Source organism: Pinus tabuliformis, chromosome X (assembly GCF_031772625.1).
Source record: "Pinus tabuliformis cultivar Carrire ecotype Pingquan chromosome X, CPIR1, whole genome shotgun sequence".
NCBI lineage: Eukaryota > Viridiplantae > Streptophyta > Pinopsida > Pinales > Pinaceae > Pinus > Pinus tabuliformis.
In genome coordinates this window covers 768,002,938-768,026,808 of record NC_142308.1, presented here as the reverse complement: position 1 = coordinate 768,026,808, position 23,871 = coordinate 768,002,938, and the positions used below count along the sequence as shown (strand labels likewise).

Here is a 23,871-nt window from a genome sequence, read left to right as displayed (position 1 = left end):
AAAACAATGCCAAGTATCATGGAAGGATCTATGATCTATAACCCCTAGGGTTTACCACCAAAGCACCCCAAACCCCAAATTTACCACCTCTACATTTTAGTCATTTTTTCTTTTGCCTCACCAAGGAGATCTAGATCAATGCTACCATCCCAGAAACAGTGCCAAGTTGTAAAACAATGTCAATTATCACGGAAGGATCTACGATCTATAACCCCTAAGATTTACCACCAAATCACCCCAAACCCCAAATTTACCGCCTCTACATTTTAGTCATTTTTTTCCTTTGCCTCACGAAGGAGATCTAGATCAATGCTACCATCCTATAAACAGTGCCAAGTTGTAAAATATTGGCAATTATCACGGAAGGATCTATGATCTATAATCCCTAGGGTTTACCACCAAAGCACCCCAAACCCCAAATTTACGGCCTGTACATTTTAATCATTTTTTTCCTTTGTGGTCGATTAAATTCCAGTCCACACAGTTATACCATGGCGGCAAAACCTTCTCAATAAGAACAAAAAATTCGATGAGAAAATAAAAGTAGAGGAAGAACTCAAAAATAAAGCAAGAAAATTGAATTGCTAAAAGGAAAAAACAAAGAGTGAAAAATACTTTGGAATCTCAACAATTTAGATCCGGGCAAGCATGAGAAGATGGCTTGAAAAATTATGTAAATTAGAGACGCTTATTGATCTAACATGCATGTGTTGCAATAAATCCAATTTGAAGCCTTTGTTTGTTTCATATGAGCCCCTGTTCATTGCTTTCCACAATCTAAATGCCAATATTTACACGTAGCATCCGACTTGTTATAACAATTTAGTGAAATATTTATTTATACTCCTCTCACTTGCAAAAGAGTTTTATTTGAGCCGATTTGGGCACACGAGCCTAAATAGTTTATAATAGGCTAGTGGATTATAATAAATTATTTTCATAGCATTTCACACACTAATTTTTTTTTTGTAAGCTACGATAGTACCTTCCTTTTCTATTTATAAAATCAAGTTGTTCCATATATAGTAGTTTGGTGGCCTCAACTTGCCCATATGGGAAACCAAGTCTGTTGGCCACCTAAGTCTATTATATGCCATCCAATAACAAAATTTAATCAGTCTTTCAATCCAAGCTAAGTAAATTGCACATCTAGAAACACTAATCATGTTCCGAACTAACATAAAACACCTGAAAAGAAAATGCTAGCTGCAAAATGATGAAAAGAAAATGCTAGCTGCAAAATGATCAAACTAGAAACTACAAAAAAAATAATCATTTTGGTCATCTTTGTCAGATTCCACATTAGCAGGTGTTGTCCCCAAGTCGCCTAGTGTTGGAGAGAGCTTCATCAACTGTTGCTGGGTCTCATCCAGCTTGCTGTCTTGCATAATCATGATAATTTGCAGGTTTTTCATGTCCTTTTTTATATTGGGCATACCTTGGGCTATTTTTGCCATTTCCCCCGCCACCTGCTCCAGGGCCCTAGCTAGTAAGTGCTTCAAAGCCCAGTACATGTGCAAGGCTTGCCTATATAGCGTCATCCTGCCTCTAGTGTGCCATGGGTCGGGGATAATATCCCCCCATTCCTCCATCTCTGGCTCAGAATCCTCTTCCATGATGCTATCTTCCATCACCTGTATTAGCTAACGAATGTCAGCATTCGTCCCTTCTCTATATGCATGGGCGGCTTCTTGGATAGTCGTCCTAATAGATTTCCTGCCTCACCTCTAACTTGTTGATTTCGAGGTTGTCGGATCACTTCTACCCGGCTGGCTCTGACGCCCCCTACATCCACAACCCCTGCCTCTACCCAGGCGAGCCATCTTTTCCTTTACTACCTCCTGCTTACAATTATCAACAGAAAACGTTAGCTTTCTAGGAGCTACAATCTTCTCATAAGCCAGCATGTCCTTGTCGCTTAGCATTCCTTCCCCACTCCAGCCTTCCCCATTATTCTGGAGAATCGATGGTCTCTCCCCCCTTGGACTAAGGTAGGTGGGCAAGCCCTCAATCATTTTGTCCTCCACATGGATTGCATTCTTAGTTTTCTCGGGCTGACCCTTAGCACTGCTAATACATTCCCCCAGCATGCTTATGCTTTGTTCCTCTCGCTTCCTCACCATGCAGTCCTCTGACCCATTCAGACACCGCCCCTCTCCTGCAAATCGCAACTTCCCCCCCTCCTTTAATGTACTATGCATGACAGAATGAATTACAGACCCGCTCAGACACGGCCCCTCCCCTGCAATTCCCAACTTTCCCCCCTCCTCCAACATACAATGCATGACAGAATGAAATGCAGGATGCGAGCCAAAGGAAACATATCTGTAATTAAGCTTGACCGCAGAAGATCCTGTCACCCGCGCTGCTTTGTGCTCCTCCTTCCTTCACTGCACCCTGGGCTCTCTACCTACCCTTGCCACCCTCATGTACCCCTGCCCATCTGCCTTACGTCCCATCCCACTACAACCACCATTTCTTCCCTCCTCTCCCTCCACTCTCCTGCCACTTCGTTGCCTCGAAACTCCCGCAGGCATGCAGGATGCCACCACGTCCGTTTGATCCATGTTGAGGGCAGTAGGTGGCCGTCCTAGCCATCCTTTCCCTTGCGTTGTCCTCCTGTTTGTACTCTCCTCTTTCATCACCCCGATCAGGGGATTTCACACACTAAATTTTATTTGTGTACACTTTTTACATTAAATTTTATTTTACCGAGTTTCCTAAAATCAGATATTAAAATTGATTTTCAAATAAAATAAAATGGCTATATTTTTTAATATTAAAAGTTAGTTTTAAGTTTCTCTATGGTGTACACTAGTTGATGATAGAATTGGTTGTTAAGGCATTTTTTAATGTTATTGGTTTAAATTTAGATTAACTTAGTATACCACGTGTGAGGTAATGTGGGTATACTTGGAGGTGATTATGTTAAAATTGATTTTCAAATAAAATAAAATGGCTATATTTTTTAATATTAAAAGTTAGTTTTAATTTGCTCGATGGTGTGGATTAGTTGATGATGGAATGGGTTGTTAAGGCATTTTTTATAATGTTATTGGTTTAAACTTAGATTAACTTAGTGTACCACATGTGAGGTAATGTGGGTATACTTGGAGGTGATTGTGTTAAAATTGATTTTCAAATAAAATAAAATGGCTATATTTTTTAATATTAAAAGTGATTGTTCAAAGGTACATCCAAGTCGGAATACGAGACATGCAAGGGCTGCAAGAGATGAACCCTACAACAGCCGCCGCCGCAGCACCCTCGGCCTCCGTTTGGCCTTGGATCTCTGCCACTGAAGGGGAAGATCTACTCCAGATAAGAAGGTCGGAGCCGAAACAGGCATTGAGCAGAGTTACAGAGCCGAAATCCAACTGCGAAGATGCAGCCGCTGTCGCCTCCCTGTCCTTGGTCGCTGCCTGGCCTATGCTTGGACTTGCTACTGAAAGGAGGGCACGATTAAGGATCTATTGGAGGCGTGAACCCGAGTTGAAGATTCAAGCGGAGGTTGAGCCGAAGGAAGAGGCGAACTTCCAGGCGTTGAGCTCAGGAGCGCATAGCCATGGCAGCTCTGGCCCCTCCATTGATCAGGGGCCTCTCCACAGATCGGTCGCCCTTCCCTTCGCTGCAGATCCGAGTTGGAGCCAAAGAAACCTCAGGCAGAAGATTTCTTCTCTCCTGCTGCCGCCTTTGCGTCAAGAGCTGGGAGACTCAAAAGATTCTGGCCCCGTGCTGCTCCAGAAATCTTTTGATAATTCCTCTGCCCCCTTTCAGGTTCAAATAGCACAGATCTTGGGCAAAACCATTCTGCAATGGGTAAACCCTACAGATCTGGTGCAGAACCTCAAAGCAAATCTGGAGCACAGACTTGGGATCCCCTCATCCCTACAGAGACTTATTTTCCAAGGTAAACAGCTCGAAGATCCTCTTCCTCTCTCTTTTTACAGCATAAAAAACAACAGTTCTTTAGTGTTTTCCTTTCGCTTGAGAGGTGGAGCTGCAGGGCAATCCTCTTCTGCGCCGCCATACTCCTACAAAGCTGCAGTCCGCTCTGAGATACCCGCAACCCCGGAGCCTCCCAAACCCAAGCCTTTCTTGGTTGAAAAATTGGACGAGGTTCCCTCAGTTGAGATCTCCTACTCTGACCTTGCAGACGACACCCAAAAATTTGCTGAAAGGGCCATCATCTGCAGATTCAATGGGCTCTGGCCACGCTCAAAGGATCTTTATGACTGGATCAATGACAACTGGACTGACCGTTGCAAGGTTCATTTATGTGCAAAGGGATATTTTATAGTGCTGTTCGATAACCCCGAGCACTACGAAAAGGCCTTAGAAGAAGGCCCTTGGTTCATGGGTTCAGCAGGCCTCTTCTTAACTCCATGGTTCCCAGACTTCGACCCAGCTTCTGCAGTCTTCACTAAAGCCCCTGTATGGATCAAACTTCCAAATCTCCCAATACACCTGTGGCACACAGAAGTATACAGGCAAATAGGCAACACCCTGGGTTGCTTTTTAATGGGAGATTACAAGAGGGAACTGCAAGGTCTCTATATATATGCTAGAGTATGTGTGGAACTAGATTTAAGCAAGGGATTGCCAGAGAAAATTAATCTCAAGATCAATGACTCTGTTTGGACCCAGTTTATAGATTACGAAAACACTACCTTCCGATGCCGCCATTGTCACCTAACAGGGCACCTGCAGAACTCCTGCCCATCGCTGACAGCAAGAACGAAAAAGGGCATCTTCGCAAAATCCAAACCCAAGCGTTGGGCTCCCTGTCCACCGCCGCCAGTTGGGAGCTCTAGCTCCCCAAGTATGGAGGATGAGGAAAGCGATTCAGAACCGGACCAGGCACCTCAGCCGATGGTTCTGCCCACAGATACTAAGGGGCACACCCATGTCACAGCAATCTCCCAGAAACGGGCCCATGAGACTTCCTCCTCTGAATCAGAAAAGGAGTTCCCAAAGATAGAGAATTCCAGTCTTCAAGTTGTTCTAGCTCATTCTCCCCATGATGGCTGGACAAAAGTCAACAAAAAGAAAGGGAAAAAACACTGTGTTGTTGTTTCTGACCCTGTGGGGTAAAAGTCAGTTAGTCAGTTTTTGCTCTCAAATTATCTGATGTAGCTCTGAGATTGTATCTTTCTACCGGGACCGAGGTTGATGGATCCATCATTTCCGGTCTGCCGGTCTCTTGCTTCTCCTGATTGTACTATATTTTTCTTAATAGATTTAGTCTTTATCGATTAAAAAAAAATATTAAAAGTTAGTTTTAATTTTCTCCGTGGTGTGGATTAGTTGATGATGGAATGGGTTGTTAAGGAATTTTTTATAATGTTATTGGTTTAAACTTAATATTAGCTTAGTGTACTAGGTGTGAGGTAATGTGGGTATACTTGGAGGTGATTGTGGTAGTGGATAGGATTGTCACATAAGTGCAAGCTCGCTATAGTTGTCTATTTTCTCATATTCAAAAAATAATAATAATAATAATAATCTTATTTTTTAAATTTTATTGCATTAGTTATCTATCAAAATTAGATGTTATTAAAATATCATGATTTTATTGGAGGTAGTTTAGGTGATGACAATAAGGTAAATTAATTTTCTTGTAAGGATTTTCCTAAAAGACAACTCTCAAGAAAGCCACCCAATGTCACATTGGTGGCTTTCTCTCACTCTTTAGACTACACTGAAGGATATCCTTGTCTAAAGGGGGAATCCATAAACATCAAACTAAGCTAGGTCATTGAGTAATGAAGAAAAGTTCCTTAACAAAGACTAGTGATTTGCCACTACTCACCCTCAAAGTAAAAGGTTAGGGATAAGTGTGTGAATAGTCAAATAAACCATGAATTATGAACAAATTTTGAATGATTTTAATTAGAAAACTATGCTTATTCATGCAACGAAATTATACTTAAAAAATGAAAAATAAAACTTGTTCAATTAACTATATAACATGAGATGCTAGTGAAGCATATATACAATGGCACAATAAAAATAGAAAATGAATCATAAATAGTGTCCATACAACTAAGGCATTAGATCATTCATTCATCATATTCATTATCATTGGAGATTGAGAGTTTTTTATCATCATCAAGAGACCATTCCATAACTAAGAGATCATACACCAATAGTATTAACTATGTTTGAGACGTCAAAGAGTTATGTGTTTGCAATGATAAATAAAGGAAATGTTCAACTTTTCGTTGTTAATAAGGACAATGAAGACAACAAAGTTGAATGTGGACCACTTACACATTTGTAACATTAAAATGTCATCCATTTATCACCATTTATAGTTGGGTAGTTTGTAAATGTAGAATTGTAACCTAAATGATGTATTTGTAACATTCTAAAGTATGTAATTACAACTAATAAACCATGAACAATACAATTAGCGTGTGAACACATTAAAAACTATGTATTTGTCACAAATTTCCATTAAGACTAGAGACCAGTGTAACTTTTAAAGCACCCTTGAACAAAAAGAAATTCCATATCATGTTAACATCAAATATTTAAGAACTGCATGCATTGTCTAAATTGTGTGTAGAGTGCACCAATAATGGAACTATTGTGCTTCGATCACTACTTTGTTAATGTGGGTTAAGATGTGACATTTAAAATTAGAGATTGATCATACATCTATAAAAAGGAAAGCATGTAAACCGTCAAGATAATCTTAAAAATAGTGAATTGTTATCCTTATGAACCAAGTCATTTCATGTTCCCATGCATTGATTTGTGTAAGGGTGTGGTTAAAATGTCAAATGTGTTAAAAAAATGTAAGAAGTAAATGTATCAAGAACAAAATTTGATTATGATGCAGATTTGTAAACCCTTTTCACAATTATTAAAGAGCTTAAATATCAAGGTGCTTCATGCATTCATGTACTCATGTGAAGCTTAAGAGTGTTTACTATGGCATAGATATGTTACCTAGATATGTCAAATCCAACATGAACAAGTATAGATATGATAATTTGTCCTTACAAGTAAAGCGTTAATCATTTTTAATTTTGTCACTTATTCTCTAGTCATATATTTTAGTCATAGACTAAATTAGTCATTTAAGTTAGTCATTTTTAGTTGAGTCACTTAATTCTAATCATATATTTGATCCCTAGACTAAATTAGTTGTTTAAGTTAGTCACTTTTAGTTCGGTCACTCAAAATTGCTCAATTCTAGTAGTAATTCAATTGAAATTATTGTGGTGACTAACTTTTTTAGTCACGTTGTCACTAATCTCTCATTTTGTACTAGTGATTGTTCAGTAGGTGAGGGTATAGCTCCCTCACCTTCTCGGTCTACAACCATTTGGCTTGAGAAGGCTTTTGTCTCTTGAGTCCCACTCTAAGGTATTCAACATCCCCTCTCTTTGAAGTCCTAGTTCTTTTGTCAAGTATGAGATCTTCACTAGTACAAAATGGCTAATTAGTTACTAAAAAAATGACTAAAATTTGCATATAAATGACTATTTTTCAGTTGGTGACCAATAGTGGCTAATTTACAGTATCTTATAATGTGACAAACTTTTAGTCATATTTAACTTAGTCATTAATTGGTTGTCTCAAATTGATCATCTAATGCTATATTTAGTCATTAATTGGTTGTCTCAAATTGATCATCTAATGCTATATTTAGTCATTAATTGGTTGTCTCAAATTGATCATCTAATGCTATATTTAGTCATTAATTTGGTCATTAATTTAGTCATTAATTGTCGTTAATTGTCATAATTAATGACCAAAATACACAACAAAATATACTACCATATGATCACCTGATAAAACCAATTAATGACCAAAGAAATATGACCAAAATATTGGTCGCGTTATAAGACACTATAAATTAGCTACTAATAGTCATATATATGCAAATTTTAATCATCATTTGAAAACAATTAATGACCAGAGAAATATGACTAAGTTTTAGTAGTGTTATAAGATACTTTAAATTGGCTATTAATAGTCGTATATATGCAAAATTTAGTCGTCATTTGTAATCACTGATTTAGTCATTTATCCTTTTTTTTGTAGTTTCATATTCATCATATAAACGACTGATTTGGTGGTTTATATTCATTTCATTTACTTGCATTAATAATCATTATAAACGAATAATGTAGTTGTATATTCATTTTATTTGTGCTCATCTTTAATCAATATAAAATACTAATTTAGTGGTTTTAGATTAATTTTGTGTTCATTATCAATCAACATAAATTAATTAGTATGATTTTGCAACTAAATTAAAAAAATGTCATACAATGTACATGTTCATCTAATATGAAAATGCAAAGTTACATGTGTTAATGACAATACTAAATAATGTCAAGTACAACTATCAATAATTTCAACCACATAAATTATATTATATGAAATTTCAAGTATTAAAATATGAATTTCCAACTCAATATTGGTAGGACTACAATTTACACATGAAATATTGTTTCATCACTTCAAAAAATTAACATTGTGTTTCCAAGGCATTGCAAGTGAATTCAGAAATTTAGAAGACTTGACCATCAGTTTGGATCTGATGCAGGATATTGGCGTTAAGAGTGTCACTAGACCAATTGTCTTCTCTCTCTTTTTCTACATTCGTTGCTCCAATGTTGCTTTTCTCCTCTTTCTTTAATTCTTGCTTTTAACCATTAATAATGAATTCCTCCTCTGAAAATGAAAGAAGATACAATTCAAATTATAAGGCATGAAATAAAATGAACACCAAAATATAAAATAAATTAGACTATAAAAGATTTATACGACATATACTTCAACATCAGCAATATCAATGCCATTTTTTCGGAAAAGCAAGAAACTCGAACAAGTTTTGTTTAGTTGGGCGATAGTGGCTAGTAGGTGACCAAACAACCTGTATAAACAAAGCAAATAAAATGTCACCATAGATAAGAACACCTTAGAAACTTAATATTTAACTTTCAAGAACATCTCAACATAAATAAGTAACCATTTTCTTAGATCAATTAGTTCTCCAAGGAATACAATAAAATAACTCCCTCAACAACTTCCTTACTAGAAATAACAGTAAGTTGTTGAGATCCACATATTTCTCCTAGAATAATTAATAAAATATCCAAGGAAAACAAATTCAAAAATGTTCTTATGTAACCAAATCCATTAGACAAGCCAACAATGCTAAAATAATATAGCTACTCACTTGAGTGTGAAGAAGGACCCAAAACTCCAACCAAACAATGGATCCAATCAAGGCAGATTCATGTGATACACCCAATACATGCGACAGATTAATCAATCATTATGCAGGCTCAATGAGTCAACATAATAAAAATCCAACTCCATTAAATTAAAGTGTCACGCGTCCTCCTTAAAGGTCATGGGCTAAGTAATGGAAAGGTCAAGCCACAACTCAAAGACATAGCTCCATTCACATGAACAACTATCACATGATGGATCCATGTGCCAAGAAATAAAAACAACTCCATAGCATACTATATGCATCCACCACTACGACAATATGTGAACATTTGGACCCATGACATCACAATGGCAGCGCCATAATATTAAAAGGTGAATAGAGCATGTGATAAATAGTGTATCCTTCACAACTCATGGGCTAGGCATGTTTACCCACGACTCCATGAAATAGTGATGTACAACCCCAATGAATATGATATTGTTTCTATGTAAACAAATGTGTCGTGGATAAAGAGTGTGGCCAACCATATGTATGGGAAGCTCAAAACAAGGGTAGGACTATACCATATAATGTGCAAGATATAGTACAAGTTGTAAAGTATGTGCCCACCATGGTATAAAAAGGCACTGCCTTCACCAGAATAATAATATGTTATTTTCACATGTGCCAATACAACCCCAATAATAAATCAAGAGAGCAAAGGGGAATGTGTCAAATACTTTCCTCAAATGTGATCGGATCCTTGCCAACATGTGATGACCATAGGAAATATATCAATAAGTTATAGGGAACCTCAACAAACAAACTGATCAAATATCACCCCACCTAGGTCTCACCAAGTTTCAAGTGATGATTAGCAACATAACATGTGAAGTGTGCCCTCCTAATAAATCAACCAATGATTTATCATCACCACCATAGCCAATCCCTTGGGGAATTAGACCCATCATACACAAGCATAGGTGTAGTACTCTCTAAACATAATAAGCAACATACCAATAACAACATCATGATGCTAAGAATAGTCACATGAAGAAAATTTAAGCACCATAACGAAATATTCAATAGCATACTAATCCATCAACCATAGATATGCCACCCTGAATAAAAAACCAACGGATAAGCCATTACCATTGATCCCAAAGGGATAAAATAATCTCATCCAATCCAAAATACTAAAGCAACCTAATGGAATTACCATCTCCAAGTAATCACTTCTCATAAAGCTATCATCCTGCAAATCCCTGTAATGTTTAATAAAAATCACACATACAATCCTCATGCAGTATGAGGGGTAATGATGACAAAAGTGGAAATAATATAGCACATTGATGATTGAGGACTAGAATCTTAGTGCTTGTGGTCATGGATTCCAATGTTAATTTCCTAATAGTAATAATTGATAGTAGTTCTCTAGGACTTTGTTATAGATACAAAGGACTATATCCATGTCAAAAAAGCAAGCTAGATCTCTAATGTAGTATTGTAATACAATTCAGTTCTCCAACATGATGCACTGATATAAAACATGATGGTAGAGTCAAGGATGTTGTTATATTCCTCAATAGCAGCCTAATGAAGGTCAAAATCAATAGATACTAGAAGCAAGATCTTCAAGCTGGTCGGGAAGTTCATCAGGATAAGAATCTAGGTGAAATTTTTAATGCTTTAGATTTAGCCTAAGCATTCACTTTATGGCCAAAAATTTCAAGCGTCGTTATTGAAAAATTTCAATTTATTAGATGATAACTTAACATAATACAAAGAGAAATTCTTTAGAAAAAAAAAGGATAACTAATCCAAATTTCATAAGCCATTTTACCTTCTAGATGGGAAATATCATTATATCCAATATCTCAACAAATAAATGAATGTTGTCCAAATAATCTAGTTTATTATCAGTGATGTCCACACACATGGAGAAAAAGAGGCCTACATATTTCTTGTAAATCACCTTGGGCGTTCGAAACTGCAAGCAAAATGAAATTAAACACAATCGCGTGTGAGTAAAATTTATATATAATACACATGAAAGGAAAAGAAAGCTATAACCTTGAGAAATCTTTGCAGTACTCTAGTAATTTCAAACTCTCAAATCTATACTAAACTCAAAGAATAATATAAATACAAAGTATTGGGAGAGCAAATGGATCAGCGCATTAGTATGGCATGCTTCCAAACTTCTATATCATCTGAATTGAACTTTACAAGGGTTGAAGCATTCAGTTTGATACCCTGTTAGGTTAGGGTTGTAGGGGTTGTGATTTCATATGCAGTTAAGGCTACAAAACCAAAATCACAATGCACTTTTCCATTCTCCCTTCATTGCACAGAGTTGTACACTCTACACCCCATGTGGAGGATATGTGTCACATGTCCCTTTTTGTCATGTGTATCAATTAAAATGGAAAAAATTTGGCATCTGACTTTGTTAAAATTGGCAACTAGGGCCAAATCCCACTTTGGACAAGTCCTTTGAGGAAGATAATTGTGGCATTGAATTCCTCTTTTCGAGAGGACCAAAATAGACCTATAGAACACCAAATTTGAATAAGGGAAAATATTTATTTATTTAAAAGAAATCCTACAAGTCATGGTTTTATTAAAGCGGGAAAATTGAAAATTTGAAATTCAAATTTGCCTCCAAATGTCAAGGTCGGTTTCACCTTCATAAGGACAAATTGTCATATATATAGAGGCGTCCTCCATCTTCATTTGCATCATCAAATGTCTAAAATCAAGTCTGAGGCAATCAAGTTTAGAAGGACGTCAAAAGGGTTTATGTTTTGTGCTTTCTTTCTTGTCACGGGTCGAGATACTCATGAGAGACAGTCGTTGGACTGAAGGGAATACTCTTATAATTGCAGGATAAAATCAACGACCAGAACATGAGGCTGAATTGTGTAATGATTTGTGGGACAGTTTGTGATCATCCTAAGAAAGAATCTCTTATCTTTTAAGACCACTCTCCTGATCTATTGTCTCAGCAAGGATCACAGATACTAGTCCAAAGAACCAAAAGCAGCTTATGTTGGATCTAAGTCAACCCCAAGTGCCAGCGAAAGGAATCTCCTTATGTGCCTAGGTCAATTGTAGTGGAATGGATGTATGTTGGGTTAATTGAGTGAGACAACAGCATATAATATGCAGCCCTAACCAAATGGCAAGCAACCTATCTTGACATAGTCTTGGAGTTGCAGACATTGAGCCACTTTCTTGTCTAAGGTTGGAATTTCAAATTGGCAAGTCTGTTTCACTTTGTTCTATTGTACACTCTCTCTCTTTGCTAAACAATTGACATTAGTAATAAGAAGATTTGATCAAGGGTTTTCCCCGTCTTGGGGGATTTTTCCCTGGCTTGTGCCATATTATTGTGTTCTCTTGTCTTGGCTTGTCTTCATCATCTATTATGTTCTCTCTTCAGAAATTGTTAATATGATAGTTGAATTAAGAAATGGGCTAATATGGAACTGTGAAGAATCTATCCTAATAAAAAAAACATGTCATAAATTTAACATGGTATCAGAGCTAGTGAGGACAAGCCCAAGCAAGAATCTGAACTTTTTCTTTCAAGTTGCAGATCTAATTCTTGTCTAAGTCATTAGAGGCAATCATCTCACTGAGATATGGTGCATATGAGTTCTTGGAGATATTCTATCCAGATCAAGATCTCGTGGTACCAAATTTCGGTGAAGATACTATGAGTCATCTTATTATTTGGTGCCTGGAGTAATTCTATGACAGAGCTTGCCCATTCTGAAGTGATCTACGACAAACTGAGGCCACTGTGATTATACAATGAAGGGTTTTACAGATTCACAGTCATTTTGTGCTAAGGTAAACATTCCATGGAAATCCAGTAACGAATATGCTTCCTGTGGTGTTTCTATTTATGATCCAAATATTCTAAAGAAAGCGAGATTTGATGGTCAGGTTTCGTGGCCAATCAAGTAACCACTAGGAAAAATTAGGGTTTCCAGGAGGAAGTGACAAATATGTTTTCTGCGAGGATTGTCCAAAATATTTTTATATTGGATGGGCTCTTATCTGTCACATGTGTTTTGCTTCTAGGGGTTTCACTAAATTTTTGCAGTGACAGTGACACACCACTCAGTAGTTAACTCCTACTAACGATATTTGTTGAGTAAGTTTTTTTTTTTTTTTTTTTTTTTTTTTTTTTTTATGGCGGTTATAACTTTTCACATGCATATTTGTGTCTCTTTGCAGTTCAGATCTGCGACCCACTAAGGATCAGATCTGCGGTCTGGAGCTTCATAAGAAAAGGCGAAGTGCTAGGCATTTGTGTTGTACAAAACCACTTGGCCTCTATACACCAAACAATTTGGAGTATTTCTAGTCTGAAGTGATATTTTTTTCTATGTTTATTCATTTGGTTAGTGGCCTCTGTTCAAGAACAATTGAATTTCTTTTCTGAGAATCTCGATTAAAGAAATCTTGAGTTGTAGAAGGAACTCCTACATGCACCGAAGCCAAAAGAATAAAAATACATGGTTTTGTAATGCAGACATAATAAACAAATTACTTGGTCATGCATTGATCAAGGGACGAGTTTCTTGGTCCACTAATCCACTGATTGTGCCATGGTCGAAGCATGAATTATGTTGATGGGAATATTCCTATGATCAGTATTTTCATATTTACATTGAGTCCTGTGACATATTGAAGATTTGTAGAAAGCTAGGATCCCTGTGACAGTGAGCTTGGATTCCCTGGTATATCAAACACCATCACAACCCTGCATCTATGGTCTAATCTAAAAATTGAAAATAAGAAATCCAATAGAGACAACACTAGATCTTTAATTGGCATAAAGATATGTCTCAGAGAAAGGATGCATAACTCCAACATAAATTCTTGAGCTGATATCAAAACAAATTTGTAAGGGAGCTCTACTTCAATGATCAACTTCTGAAAGATCATATGGTTTAGCAAAAGAAATAATGCTACATCTATTTTACAACTATGTCGAAGAAACACTCCATCAGTTTTTTATTATTAGCACTTGAGCATCAAAGAAGACATTTTTAAGGATTCATAAAATTCATACATATATGTCCTCATCCCTCCTCAAGGATGACAGTCTTATAGCTCTTTAAGAATAATGTCCATTATGATTTTAATCTGAATAGAGAACCAAAGGACATAAAGCAAAACATCGGTAATCCATAGACCTGAGGCACAAGAGCTATGTATGATGAAATATTGTAGCAGTCTTGAGAGATCTCCTGAAGGCAGCTATAGTGACGGGCAGATTGAATACAGAATCCAATTCATAAGACAACAACAGTAGCATAGAGAAGCCTTGGTCTTTTCACTAGTGTGGTTATGACATCATGAATTCAGTGTTGTTGAAGCAAGTTGATCAGTCTAGCAGTAAAGGCTTGCAAACTTTATATAACAACACCTTATGAAAACACATTTATCTTCTTGAAAGTATCTTAGTTTTGTGCTACTCCATCCTAGTAGCATAATTGATGTTGTTGAGCTTAAAAATATGTTAGATGCTTGATTCACGAAAACGTTGTTATTTAGTGGAGATTATATAAATTGACAATTATGAGAGATAGAGATGTATAGGAATGATCATTGGAATATATCTTGAGCAGTGATGATTCACTTACAGAAGTTCATATGCAGAATATGGAGGATTGTGCTACTTGACAGTGACCAAAATTATGATATTTGAATCATTAGTAAGGTCTCATCACTTTGTCCTTCAGTCTCAGGCAACAGCTCAAATAAACAAAAAAAGAGGGGGATTATTACATCTGTACATACTACTGGGACAAATGATGATGATATATATGTTTCTGTCCATTGACATAATCAGCCCAATATCAGATGAGCCATCTTATGGAGATTTCCTATCTTATAGCAGCTATGGGCATCAAGAAATGAAAGCATCTGGAAGCATCTGATTCAAGAATCAATCCACCTTCTATTGAAAAGTTTCAATTATGTAACTCTCAAGTAAGAATGGTATTCCTGAAAGTATATAGACCTACAGCTATCAAGGATAGAACCCTATAAATATTTTTAGCCATATGCAGCATCAGTCCTTCTATGTATGACATTGCCCCTTCTATGACATCTCAACAAATGCAACTCAACATCATTTTTGTTCCCTTTTCAGTTCAACATAATGCATGATATCATTACAAGTCCAGTAGTCGTGATGATATGTTGATGACAGTATTACAATCTTGTTCACAATCAAGGTTGTGAACAAGACAGATGTTTTAAAAAGATCATCTATTATCTGGGGCGCATCTCACTTGAAGCTTTCAAACTTAAAGAAGAAGAAGTGGATGGCACTTTGAAAACTCCTGACCTTCATGACAATGGCCACTTAGCATATAATGAACAAAAACCTAAATCTGGGTAAAATGTTACTATTGATGTCTATCAAGTCACAGTGAGAAGGCAATCTGGACACTTTAAGCCTAGACAAATATATATTGAATTGATATCCCCAACTTTTCCATGATATTTCTCAATTTTTCATGCATTTTGAAGATTGCATAGACCTTTGAAACTCAACTCTGAATATATTTTGACACCTTTTAATGAACACTTGGTAATTTACCATGTGCACTCTAACAACAACACCACCACCAATAAGTAATAACTTGATAAAGAGTAGTGGTTGGGTTCACACCTTTCAAGCCAATACTTCAGCGAAAGAAGATGTGCCGAGCTTAATTTCACAACTTCTGGAGGAAAATTTGTACTAGATGATTCAGTAGTTCACACGTTAGTCCAAGAGATGGGAAAAAAAAAGACTACGCAATGTGCCTTAATTCTATTTCATTCAACTGAATGTACACGGTCCAACTGACCTCCAACTGGAGAAAAGATTCATAAATCCTGCCATAGGTCACAATTTCAGTAGAAGTGACTTGGAATTTTGTTGTAGGTGGTGCTATGTCTCATGAGCAGGGTGGTATTAGTATGCAAGGGTGGGTTTTTAGCCTTAGGATATTGGGCATTTCCAGAAGTCACAACCACTTGGCTTCTAGAAGCTCCAAAAAACCCATCCTAAGGTTGTGAGCTGTCACAACTTCGGTATGAACCTCAGTTGCATGCTAGTCATTAACTGAATTAAGGGATCACACTAAGGTATCTACTACGCTAAAGATAATACTGTTCCTAAGGTTAGTGCCTAATCCAAATCTAGAACAACAGTTGACTAAAGCTTAACAAAAGAACACAACTAACTCTGGAACAACACACTAAAATAGCCACTATGCTAAGGATAACACTGCTCCTAAGGTTAGTGTATATACTGCTATGATTGATCACACTCTATAAGACTGTTGCACCTCTCTTGATCCTTGACCAGAGCTGTGTTGTCACTACAAACACCTCTGCCACACACAGGAGCCATGACAGTTGGATCTGATGTAGGTTGTTGTATCTGTTGAAGGTGAAAAGATCCATGGAAACAAGTTACAAAACTAACCCTTACTTTTCGCAAGACAATTGCTCTCCACCAACCCAAGTTTCTCCCTCATCTATATATTCAATACATTATATTTACCCTATATGGATTTCTCATTCATGTCCTGTTTGTTTTGGACATTCATTAAATGAAACACTTAGGTTTAACTAATAAAATAGTTGTCATGACCAACTTGTCCTAGAAAATACAATACCATGCACTGGACGGACAAGGTGGCAATGGAACTCAACCATTTTAAATAGTTTTTTGGCCTAATGGGGAAGTTCTTTGTCATTTTTCAACAGTGTCCTGGTGGAAGCCTCCTCAGGGCACAGACAACAGCCAACATCATAGCTAATTTCAGAAACAGCTAAGATGTCCATAGGAATATTATGATAAGCCATGAAAGGACCATCTTTGATTTGGAATTAGTTAAAAATCTCTTCTAACAAACACAAACTCGCCACATTTCTATGGTTGATCTAATATCATAATGCTATTTACATAAGAAGATGAGAATACACACAGTTCCTGCATGGCTTCATACAATTTTCTATTTTTCTGGGACATCATAACATGACTATGGGGCGATGAAAGGTCCAAGACATCATCCAAATGACCTTCAAAAAAACAAACTGGTTTTTCCGAAAGCAAGAATACACTTTCCAGCAGCAAAGCACAGTCCATTATCGATCTCTTTCTACCAGAGGTGGCCTTTCCTCTTTTCATTTTATCTACGAGGTTTTCAATATTCAAGGAAACCAATTCTGGTGAACCATTGATTGTAAAATAGGGCATTGGAGGCACTATCATCTGGTTTATTGGCAGATGCAGCAAATTTGCGGTCTGATTCTATCACCTTCTAGTGTCCCTACATAAATAACAGGGTCTTGATCAACTCTAGTAACATAATGACCATCCATGTTGAACTTCATCGTCCAAATATAGCCATGATGAGCTTGGATTTCTTGATGCATGTAAAGTACTGTTAATTCCTAGCAAGAATTTCCATATTGACACACTTTCATCTGTTGTGGAATACACAGGAGAATATTCTGACTATCATCTGTAGCAAAACTAGATCTCCTTCCCCCCTTCCCGAAAGAAGTGCCCCTCTCATCACTTCTCTTCTTATATTTGGTCCCCCAAATTGTGTGGAAAATAACCTTGATAGTTTTTAACCAACCCGCTTTCTTTTTGGACTTGAAACTAAGCCCTTCCATTTGAGTCAGGATCCTCTTTCTCCTCTGCATGTTCCACATTTTCCCACAGCATCATTTCTTGGACAATAGGAGAATTCCCAACAGCTCTCTCAAACTCCTCCATGGTTAGCTTCTTGCCAGTTTCTGTGTCTTTGAGAGCTTGTTTCACATGCCATCTTCGCCTACTTCATTCACCACAAACTTATTTCCATTATCTAGATTCTTTATGTTGCAAAAAGACCCTCCATTGTTATCTGTGTGAGAGACAATGCCAATGCCATCTCTCCTAGCTCATTTTGCTTCTCTACTACGCTAAACTGCTAAATACCCAAGACTAACATCACTAGACCTAAAGAACCTGCACAGAGTTTGAATTTCTCTTGTCATTTCTGTCAATTCTGCTTCCAAGGCTACTAACCTGATCCCCACCAAAAGAAAAATGATTGTATCTCCTCCTTTCGGTGTTTGTTATTGCCTGATTGTTATTGATGTGTATCATTCTTATTTTCTTGTAATATATGTATCTGTGCACACAACCTGTTTGGGGTCACACATTCAAAACATTCTCGTTTCAGCAACCCATACCCAATTCCAAGTTTCATGCGACTTAGGTTAAAAAAAAGACTTTACATTATTTCAATTAATATTAGATGAATCTAGACAACAAAAGCTATTATTTACCTGCCAGTGCTTTTAGCATGTTTTCCTTTGTTTTGGTACCTTGGCGGTTCAGCTATCATTATGTACTCCCATCACAAGTATGTCGATGTCTGCAAGTTAATACAAGCACATAACTTTTCCCATTTACATCAAGACAACATATTAACAGGAGGCATTATAGATAGTCTGTTATCATATAAATAAGGGACCTACCTCAAAATAAAATAATCATTTGTCTTACCAGTGCCAATGGCAACTAACATCAACACAAAGTTCATTATGAGCATCCCTTCTCATACAATCTGAAGTTGAAGGTCATCAATTCATCACCTCTTTATCAGGTCTCCGCAAATTTGACACTGCAATTCATAACACATCCAATTTCTCAAATGTGAGAAGTAAAATTCATTTACACTCGTAGTTGTCCATGCTACATTTTCTAGATATAGTTCAGAGTTGTGGAAATCATCTAGCATTAAAAAGAAATAAAGACTAAAAGTTATGAATCATAATGCAAGAAATGGTTGCCAAAAATATCAAATAAAATCATAGGACAAAAAAACCACTTATTTCCAAGTAAAAGCATTGATTAAAGAAAAAGGAAGAATTAAAAAAATGGTTGTTAAATTCCAATTAGCATAATTCATATCACACCTCCGGTTATCTTGGATCTATCTATATTATTTGTACTCTACTGACTTCAAAGTAATCTGTAATCTCCAATCATGAAGATTTCACATGTGTACTCATCTTAGGTTGTTCCAATGAATGTGCATTGTACACACAAGACAGAGAGTGACTGCACACCCTCAAATGCTCTATAATCCCTTGTTGAAAATTCAAGATTCTCACTTGAAGCATCCTTTCAGTACTTCAATAACCAGCACCAACATCAAAATCATAGATTGGTGGACAAATATAGGATCTACACTACATTTTATCAACACAATCCATACTGTTAAAAGTAGGCAATTTGTACGAAGTAAATAACTTTCAGAAAATCTTACTTCATTTTACAAGCACCTCCAGTGGCATTTTAATAGCACAAATTCATTATTTATGTGTTTTTCTATGATTTCCCTGCTTTTATAAATATTTTCATCTGAGTTGGCATGTTGAGATCCTGGTTTTTTTGTAACACTATCAATGATGACCTCAACTTTTTCATACTTTCTCAGTTTCATGAACTTCGTTGACATAAACCACCAAGGACCCTAAATTTCCTTGCCTTCCCATTACAGTAGTACTAAAACTGTTCTAAACAATCAAAACCATTAAAAATGTGTTGGCATATCTTTCATAAACAATCTTCTTTGTTCATTTCCACCAATTAACTGAGAATTCTACACCATAAATCAGACATTGGTTAAGGAATTAATTACAGGACATCAAGACCAAGGTATACATTGCAATAAAGAAGAGCACAATAAAGTGACCTCTAACTCCTGTGATCAACTCCCAAATCAAATATTATCAAAATTTTCAGCCATACGACCAACTCCCTATTCCAAATTTTCAGTTATGGATATAACTCCTAGATTATATAATTTTTCAAGAGTGTGGTGTACAAAATACCAAGAGATGTTATTAGTACCAAAGATGGCACCATTTTCAAGTAATCTGTCACACTTGGAAATCCAAATGTATGAAATCATGTTTGCAAGACAAAACTTAGAAATTCCTTTGGTGTTTACTTTAGATTATTAAGTTTCCCAATTACATTTTAATGTCCAATGATAATAAAGTAGAGGCCAATAGCTAGCTCAGATTAGGAATACACAATTTCCCCAATCGATATGTAAGAATATCCATCAATTCCTTTTCTTTTACCAGACCTTTAAAGAATAAAAGCAAACCTGACTCTAATAAAATAAGTTTGCACACCTACACAATGTTCTGCAAACCTTCAGAAGGCAATAACAAACCAAGAGAAGGATTTCCTTGCAGAAACATAATAACATAACTAGTAAAGAGGGATTGCAAGATAAATATCAAGTCTGTCTGCTCCAGCTATTGCATCATGCCTGGGTTGAAGTTAAGAGATTCCCTCCAAATGAGCTCTTTTATATGTACCTCAGTGAACGAGGGCTACTCAAATCAAAGTTGAAAGGACTGGGGCAGCTGGTTTCATCATTGATGTCATGCAGACTTGGCAAGTAAGGGTGACTCAAGGCCTCTTGAACTAAAGAGCAACACAATAATAACATATAACATGATTCAGTTGAAGATGAGATAAGAAAAACTAAAATCATATTGCACATCTTCAGTGTAGAACTTCCCTTCTCCGGGGCAAAAAACCTGATGCTATCACAACACATCTGAAAATAATAATAACTAGCCAATTATAAGAGAAACAAGTAAAATACATGTAATGTGTTTTCTTGTATCAAATACAAGCATTTTTCCAAGTAAATCTACAGCTGCTAGAGCCATGTTAGGGAATTTCTAAGAAAAAGATCGCTTAGGAAATTGTGGAAGTTACCTGCTGTATCTTCTAGCATTGTCACTCAGTAAAAAGTCAATATCAGAGTCATCTGGTGAACCAATTAACCGTTAAGAAACCAAACACAAAAGAAATCAGTGTCTGATGATTTAAGATAGGTAAAGCAGCCCATTTCAATTTGTATCTCAATTGTTATCATTGACATCAAATCATTTATGTTTTAAGCATAGACTTGCCCATCTTTGTAAAAAAAAAAGAATGAATAAGCATTTACCTCAGTGATGAGCATTAATTGTTGAACATAATCTTTACCAGGAAACAAGGGCACCTGCTTTAGTTCTCCACAAAAATGCAGCCCACTGACCAGATATCAATGACTGCTGTATACCCAGGACATTTCAATAGTGTTTCTAGTGCATGATACCAATGAGTAACAACATACTCTGTCATAAAGTCTGTTTCTGAGGTAGTCTGTGCAATCCCAAAATCACATTTTTTCGGTCACAGTTTGCATTTAGAAGCAAATACTTTAAATCTCTATGCAGAATATTTGTTGAGTGTATGTACTTCAGCCCTCTCAATAGTTGATATAGGAAAAACTGCAAAAGGACATCCATGTCAAGATGCATAACCATGCTTATTATTGACAGATAATGTAGTTGACAAGTTGTAATGGATATTTCCCTAACTTCTTATTAGATAATGTTCCTACCAACACCCCATGGATAATAGTGAAGACCCTTATCCACTTCAATATGAAGAAACTGCAAATATATTTTCTTATCCAGAGCAGCCAAATAATGAAAGTATAATTTATCAAATCTCATGCTCAAAGCAAAGATATCTTCACAAGAGAAGGTGGACTGCTGACAAATGATAAAGCTAAAATATAAGCATTGGTACACTGAATTTTCTTTGGTTGAAATATGAGTTACTCTGCCAGCTGAAAAGTCATTAAGCAACATCTCAGGACACCACAAACAAGATGAATTCATAATTATGGCATACAACTCAGGTTACTATCTTTAGTTTTAGTAAATCCACACTATGATACACTTACAAATAATACAAGTAACACACTAACCTTCTAACAGAAGTGCCAAACCAAAAATGGAGTGTACCAGCTTGAATGTTTAGCGGAAATAATTAGTGCAATTTTCATTTTCTCAATTGTGAGTGGTACAGGTTCCCTGTGAATTTAGCAAGCTAGATCCCTAAGTATACAACTTCCAATTGACAATTGGACAACAAACTTTCCAAATAACTGGATTCTGGTCCTAATCACTGAAGAAAATGAAAAAAATTAGAATTTCAGTGGGCAAATAGCAACACAGAAGATTACCTTCTGCAAACATTAGCCCTAAAAATCATAAAAAATAACAACCAATTCATCATAATGCCAAAGTTGAAGAGAACCTCTAAATATATATTATTATTTTTGGAATCAACTGTGTAGAGAAAGTTAATAATTCATGACACATCTCGCTTGAAGATTAGTCATGAATTGATCATTTTGACTCGTTCTCATGGGAGATGGGTCATGCATCAATACCTTACTCTACATAATTATGCCCAATAAAGATATTTCATATATTGGATAACACAAGGTCCCCACACACCGTAGATATAGTTGTAACAATATGAAAATCATGACACAAAACCATACAAGATTAAGAGTTCATTTAACCTTGCAATCGTTGTAGTTCTAAAAATATCTAAATCATGATGAAAAACCAAACAATATTAAGAGTTTAATTCATTTAACATTGCAATAGTTGGGATCTCTTTACATCAATAATGTGAACAATTTTTTATTGAAAACCTAGAAATGTGTTTCATAGATACCAAGAAATGCTTCTTTAATTCCTTTGTGCTGTGATCTACAACATATTTGACTGGAGCTCCAAGAAAGCCCAACATTGGCTTGAACTGAAACTGGACTTTCGACCTATGCTGCACAGGATTCCGAAATAGGGATTAAATGGAATGGGTGTCCACAATGGATTCAGGGAATATATATATATATATATATATATATATATATATATATATATATATATATATATATATATATATATATATATATATATATATGTAAGCTACGGAATTTCTATTATCTACATCAAATTTAAAAGTACAAACTTAGGAACCTCAATCCGCCCAACTGGGAAACCGGATCAGTTGGCTCCTATTCATCAGACGTTCAATAATTTTTTTCATGCTGAATACTGTCAAAAAACTTTGCAGGACATTAAGCCCTATCTCGCCAGGTTTTTCCAAAAAACTATTCTTTCCAGGTTCTACTAACAGACCCAACTTTACTACTACTACTATGGCATGCAAACTAATATTCAAAACCAGAGCAATATCATTCTAAATTAAAAAAGAAGACAATTGACAGGCCTCTCAATTCTTCGCGTTTCCTCTTCTGGATTCATTGCTGTCGTTGGTCTTCCCCAGCTCCTTCAGCATCTCTTGAATTTCCTTGAGTTGTTCGTTCTGTTGATGGAGCAGCCCTTCAACGTTCGCTACCTCCTTCTTCGCTGCCGTTGTTTCCTGAGCCATTTCCACCATCTCAGCCGCTACTTTCTCCATGGCCTTTGCCAAGAGATGCTTCAACACCCAGTATGTGTGAAGAGCGTGGCGGTAAAGGGTTAATCTGCCTCGCATGTTGCCTGGGTTCGACAGCTGAGAAGTCCATTCTTCCATCTCCGGGTCGGACGGTTCCTCCAATACTCTGTCCTCCATAACATCAATAATTTTCCTTATGTCTACATTTGTCTCCAGATTGTATGCCTGTTCTGCTTCGTGCACCACCATGCGGATCGATTTCTTCCCCCTTTTCCGTCTTCTCTGCGCCTGATTACCCTCCTCGTTGATGATTGGTTGTCGGGGTCTACCT

The 23,871-nt window shown here is 36.5% G+C and overlaps 2 long non-coding RNA genes across 3 annotated transcripts; both read right to left on the bottom strand.

The window, feature by feature from the left end:
* Positions 1 to 8,607: 8,607 nt before the first annotated feature.
* On the bottom strand, positions 8,608 to 18,617 carry LOC149142112 (uncharacterized). 2 transcript variants are annotated; one of them, XR_016265049.1, is made up of 4 exons: positions 18,548 to 18,617; positions 18,285 to 18,403; positions 8,797 to 8,896; positions 8,608 to 8,694 (listed from the first exon to the last, which is right to left on the bottom strand). It is a non-coding gene; the product is annotated as an uncharacterized LOC149142112 (long non-coding RNA). The 2 variants fall into 2 exon arrangements; XR_016265050.1 differs by lacking the exon at positions 18,285 to 18,403 and having other exon boundaries at positions 18,548 to 18,609.
* Positions 18,618 to 18,849: 232 nt separating this feature from the next.
* Positions 18,850 to 21,425, bottom strand: LOC149142111 (uncharacterized). The gene is made up of 3 exons (XR_016264096.1): positions 21,244 to 21,425; positions 21,009 to 21,060; positions 18,850 to 18,885 (listed from the first exon to the last, which is right to left on the bottom strand). It is a non-coding gene; the product is annotated as an uncharacterized LOC149142111 (long non-coding RNA).
* Between the last annotated feature and the right edge of the window lie 2,446 nt (positions 21,426 to 23,871).